This window comes from Amblyomma mixtum, chromosome 5 (assembly GCF_055824585.1).
Source record: "Amblyomma mixtum isolate Tamu chromosome 5, ASM5582458v1, whole genome shotgun sequence".
In the NCBI taxonomy this organism is placed as follows: domain Eukaryota; kingdom Metazoa; phylum Arthropoda; class Arachnida; order Ixodida; family Ixodidae; genus Amblyomma; species Amblyomma mixtum.
In genome coordinates, this window is record NC_143016.1 from 142,851,344 (window position 1) to 142,857,343 (window position 6,000).

The 6,000-nt window shown below is 44.6% G+C and overlaps 1 pseudogene; it reads left to right on the forward strand.

Annotated features, from left to right (window-relative positions):
* Positions 1-5,781, forward strand: part of LOC149343946 (arylsulfatase B-like) — a 69,932-nt pseudogene extending 64,151 nt beyond the window's left edge.
* Positions 5,782-6,000: the final 219 nt, after the last annotated feature.

Below are 6,000 nucleotides of genomic sequence, written 5' to 3' on the forward strand. Positions count from 1 at the left end.
GGAAGTGGTACGCCAGCTATACAATATGGATGTATCAGAACAGTTTTCTTTTTACAAATTCTAAGTACGGAACATTTATTAACGTTAAGAAACATACCCCATTGGTTACACCAGTTTGAGATCTTCTGCAGGTTACTGTTAAGCTTAATTTGGTCCGGTGTGGAGTTAACTAAGGAATATAAAACGCAGTCATCTGCAAATAGTTTAACTTTAACTTCGGAATCAACCACGTTAATTATGTCATTTACGTAAACTAAAAACAGGATAGGCCCCAGAACTGATCCTTGCGGAACACCAGATGAAACCGGAAGTTCATCAGAGTACTCATCGTTAACACGAACATATTGAAATCTATCTTCTAAGTAGGCTCTAATAAGGTCAATAATATTAGGATTGATTCCGGCAGTGTAAAGCTTTTGAATGAGTTTAGTGTGCGGAACCTTATCAAAGGCTTTGGCGAAGTCAAGAAAAACAGCGTCTATTTGTTGTTTGTTATTAACTGCAATAAAAAAATCATGGCAAGTGGTTATCAGTTGTGAGACCGTAGATAAACCACGCCTAAATCCATGCTGCTCATCACATAAAAAATGGGTCGATTCCAAAAATTCCGTCAGAGCTCGGCAGATCACATGCTCGAACATTTTGCAGCTGGTCGAGATCAAAGATATTGGGCGATAATTAGATACGCGAGATGGGTCACTGCCTTTAAAAACAGGTACGACACGTGCGGTTTTCCATTCCGATGGGACTGCGCACTGAGACAGACAAGCGTTGAAAATAATATGTAAGTAATGTGATAACCATTCTGCGTAACGGCGGAGAAAAGCTGGAGGGATGTTGTCAGGCCCACTAGACTTTTTTACGTCAAGTTTCAGAAGAAGATTCAAAATACCTTCGCGGGAGATAGTAACATCTGGCATTAAAGAAATGTAGTCGTCTGGCTGAGAAGGAAAACTCGAGGTTTTATCGGTATACACTGATTGGAAGTACTCATTAAACACACCAGCAGTATCTTTTGACCCTGTGACAGGTGAACCATCAACTATTAGTGACACATTGCGTTGTTTGTCGCCATTAATGTATCGCCAGAACTTCTCCGGTGCTTCACTCAGAAAGCGCCCAAGCGTAATATTAAAAAAGGAATCCCTAGCTTGCTTGATCTTGTTTCTTAATAGACTGCCTAGCATGCTCTCATTAGACTCATTTCGATTACGTGAACGCCGCATTCGCTTTAGCCGACGTTTAGTGTGAATAATATCCCGCGTAATCCATGGGTTATGTTTTTTTTTCTTAATAACACTAGGGACATACATTGTCAAGCAGTCGAGGCATATCTTTCTAAACATACACCATAACACATTCACATTCTCCTCAGCTCTAAAGCTGTCAAGGTGGGTCTCTAGAAAATCCAAAATTCCTACATCTTAAACCTGGAAAGCGCATAAAAACAACGGACAACAGAAAGAGACAGACACACGAGCGCTTACTTCCAACTGATTTTTATTTTCATGCGAGAGCAGAATATATGTACACTTCAGATCACCTGCGCATGTGAAGAAAACTCAAACAAGATAAAATATTATCTGGCTGCACATGCAAAAGAAGAAAGATATGCAATCTCTTTCTCAGACAGCAAAATCGACGCACCACTTACACATTCATCCGTTTCTGTTGTCCGTTGTTTTTATGCGCTTTCCAGGTTTAACATGTCTAACCAACTCGCCCAAACGCAGCCATTATTATTCCTACATCATCAGCTCTGTTAAAATTTTTCACAACAATGAGACGCTTTTTGCTGTCAACGTAAACTGATAAGGAAAAAATACAGGAAACAAGATTATGATCAGATACACCCTTCAAAACATCAACAGAAATACACTTAACGGCAGAACTAATGAACACTAAGTCAAGAATGTGGGATGCAGAGGCACAGATCCTGGTTGGTCTGTCAACAATCTGGGTCAGATTACACGTGAAGGCAGTGTCCAAAAGGAGCTCAGAATGACCAGAATTGGAACCCATAGTACACATGTGGATCCAATCTATATCAGGCAAGTTGAAATCGCCACCTAAAATCAACTTCACTCGGTCGCCCCGGAAGCGTTGAACATAGTCACACAGCTCTTCAAGAAAGGCGACATCCGCGTTAGGAGGTCGATATACTACACCTAGTACAATAGTGTGGCCACAGAAATCGATCTTACAGAAAAGACTTTCATGGCTTGGAATACCCGGTAGCATCACAGCAGATATACTTTCCTTAAGTACTATCGCGACTCCTCCGCCACGTGTCGGTCTGTCGCATCGCAATATTCTGTAGGCGGGGGGAACAATTAAGCTATCAGGGATTTCAGAATGAAGCCATGTTTCTGTCAGAAACGTAATGTGCGGGTCCAGGTCGTAAAGAAGTCCTTCGAATTCGGCTGTCTTATTTCCGATGCTTTGAGCGTTGAAGCAAACGAGTCGCAACGGTCTGACATTATCAGCTGGTCATTTATAAGTATTTCGCTTCTGATTCCGTGTGACAACACGAGTCGGTGATGTGGCAGCATTCGCACTGGCAGAATCTTCGCCTTCGGAATCATCTTTGCGCTCATTTAAAACGGCAAGTTTCCGTCTTTCATTCCTTTCTTCGTCCCAGATGTATGTTTCACCGTTGAAAACTAGCTTATCAAACTTTAGGTATACCTTATCCTCAGGTTTGCAATTATCTTTAACAGTGGACCACAGCAGTTTCCGCACTCTTTGAATTCTAAGCGGGTAGTCCTCAGATAATGACATTCCTGAACCTTTCAGCTTCTTCGCATTCCTAAGAAGGTTCATTTTTTCATTACAATCGAAGAACCGCATTATCACTGGTCGATTCTTTTCTTCTACTTGCCTGCCAAAGCGGTGTATGCGTTCAACGCTCCCCACCGTAATACCTAGTTTTTTTTCAAACACTTCTGTTAACACAGCATCCCTCAGGCTCCTCGGAGTTTCCGTGCTATCTTCTTTGACCCCAAAGATAATCAAGTTATTACGCCGAGAGCGGTACTCTAGGTCATCAACCTTGCTACTCAGTGAAGCAATCTGTTCTCGTAGCTCCAGAACTGAACTCTCGCATTCCTCTACCTTCTTTAATGTCTGCGTGATAGATTCTATTTTTCCTTCAATTGAAGCCAGCCTTCGGTTTGATTCTGATATATGACCATCCAACTTCTCCCTGATAGATTTCAGCTCAGTTGCAGACACTTTCTGATTTTCAATGATGGTTTCCAACTGATCAGACATTGACAAGGTGGGGCCTGGATTGGTTTCAACATCGCCACTCAACAAGAGCACCAGTAGACAAAATGAGTCAAAGCAACCCGCAACACACTCACATAGCACTTCTGAGCAAGGGAGCACGACCAAACATAAAGAATCACTTTTAAATTCAGGGTGTTGCTTGTTACTGACCTGCACAAAAAAGACGAGCCAGTTTAGATGCGTCTGCATCTTGCAGCTGCTCCCTTGCTCACTGACGAAGAACGCCTGAGGGGCGTTTCCGGACGCATCCAACGTTGTCGATGTCACTCTGCCTTGTCCATGAGGCGCACGGAAAAGTTCTGATAAGTTCGCATCGCTCGAATTCAACGCTGAACTGTGACGTGTGATGATGGTCAAGACAGGTGCACGCGAACTGGGGGGGCAGGTACACGGTGATTCCGGTGGAGCAACATCTTCGTAGAAGGGACCGCCGCATGTAGCAAAAGCCTGCACAAAAAAAATTAGGAGTCACTTTGGCGACTAAAGTGGTGCAAGGCGAAAGCCTTAGTACAGCATTCTGTCACGAATGTGGTTGTGAATGATGATTCAAGTGCTGCCAGCGAATGACGCGTCCATTGGTTGTCTGCGTGTGTTACTGATGTGTGGTTAACATGTTAAGCTTCGCCTGTAAGAGTGGAACGCGACAGCGTCTTGCAACGCTGCCAGGGAGTCCACAGAACGCCATCGCCAATTCGGCTGTACGCCTTGCTGGACGGTAAATTTATTTTTTGAGGAAAGGAAATGTATCTCTCTCGCATATCTGGGTGGACACCTGCACCTCGCCGTAAGGGAAAGGGGGAAGATGGGAGTGAACGAAGACGCCGTATTAGCTAGACGCGCCTTTGTTCATTCCAAACCATTCAGCTGGCATTACGGAGTGGCTAGCGTGCTCGTATCGCACTCCGGAGACCCTGGTTCGATTCCCCAACTCGAACAATTTCGTTCTCGGTTTTATTGATTTATGCGGTCTAACTAGAAAGGTTAATTAGGCTATTTCATATTTATATTATTGTATTTCTATCCATCGTGTTCTGTCATTCACCTGTCAATTGTTGGAACTGTCTAGGATGTTCGACACAACGTATATGAAACGAGCAACGTCGAACTGAGTGGGGAAGTGCGTGGTGGTGGAGCGAACGCGGCTTCGTACTTATGTTTTTTTTAGCAGCGTCTCCTTCCGCGGACGCTGTTGTCGCTGCGGCGCGCGTCTCTTTTCTTTTCATCTTTCTTTTGACCTCTTCATTCTCCTCTATCTTAATTAGGCTAATTGATTAATTAAGTAATTAACTAAACTCAGTCCAACTTAGTTGGAGCATCACTATACGATCCCTTTGATTGGTTGCATGGTTACTAGCCAAAGTACAATTGGCCCCATTTGAAATTCGCGCACTGTGACGTCACGAGCATTTCGACCAATTGAAAAGCGTGACATTTTCTGTCGACAACTCCTGCTTACAACGATGAGGCATTAAAGGCTTCCGCCTTAAAAGACGAGCCAGTTTAGATGCGTCTGCATCTTGCAGCTGCTCCCTTGCTCACTGACGAAGAACGCCTGAGGGGCGTTTCCGGACGCATCCAACGATGTCGATGTCACTCTGCCTTGTCCATGAGGCGCACGGAAAAGTTCCGATAAGTTCGCATCGCTCGAATTCAACGCTGAACTGTGACGTGTGATGATGGTCAAGACAGGTGCACGCGAACTGGGGGGGCAGGTACACGGTGATTCCGGTGGAGCAACATCTTCGTAGAAGGGACCGCCGCATGTAGCAAAAGCCTGCACAAAAAAGACGAGCCAGTTTAGATGCGTCTGCATCTTGCAGCTGCTCCCTTGCTCACTGATTGTTGCTCATCTTTTTTTCTCAAGTGGTTTTATCTCATAGTCGTTCGATTCTTGCTCTTTTTCGCCTTCATCACGCGTTTCATAATTTGTTAATGTGGACTTGTCATGCCCCAGTGCCTTGTTTCTTTTTTTTTTCTTGTTGCCTTGGTTGATGTCGTTATTGTTTCTGCTGGCCAGAAAACAAGTTGGCTTCCCAAGCTCTGTTTAGATTAGATTCTGTAGTGAGCAGCGATGCTTTGTTACCAGTGTTCGCATGAATTGCCGTTTGATATGTAGAACGTTTACGCATTTGTTGATATGGCTTGGTTGTGGTACAAAAGGCAGGCTTGGTGCAATAAACCCCAGTTGCAAGTTGGCGTCAGTCCTGTCTTTTGTGTGCTTTCTGTGTCCCCGTTTCTTGCGCCATTACCAGTTTTTCTTTCGACACTAAGAAGCAGTCGAAATAAAATATTTTCTAATATATACTTCGACATTCCACTTTGCCCACTTTGTAGGTGGTACAGCGGCTGCAGGAACGTCTCGAAGATTACAAGAAGAGAGCCGTGAAGCCCAGCAACCTCCCGCAAGACGCAGAGTCATTTCCCTCTCGCCATGGAGGCGCATGGGTCACCTGGAAGGACGATGTGCCTTCATGAGCTGGCATATGGAGCGTATAGTCGAGGCGGGCAAGCGATCCCCACCGTGTAACAGCGTCTGTCGCCGTATATGTCTTGCGTACATATGAAAATACTTGTCGCCGCATATGCCGATTCTCGTCTCGTCACTGGTTCGTTCTGCAGGTGGCGATTCTCGTCTTCATTCACGACGTAGAAACTAGAACGAAATCATATCGCCGGAGACTTCAGTGCAATGAAATCGAACATGATGTC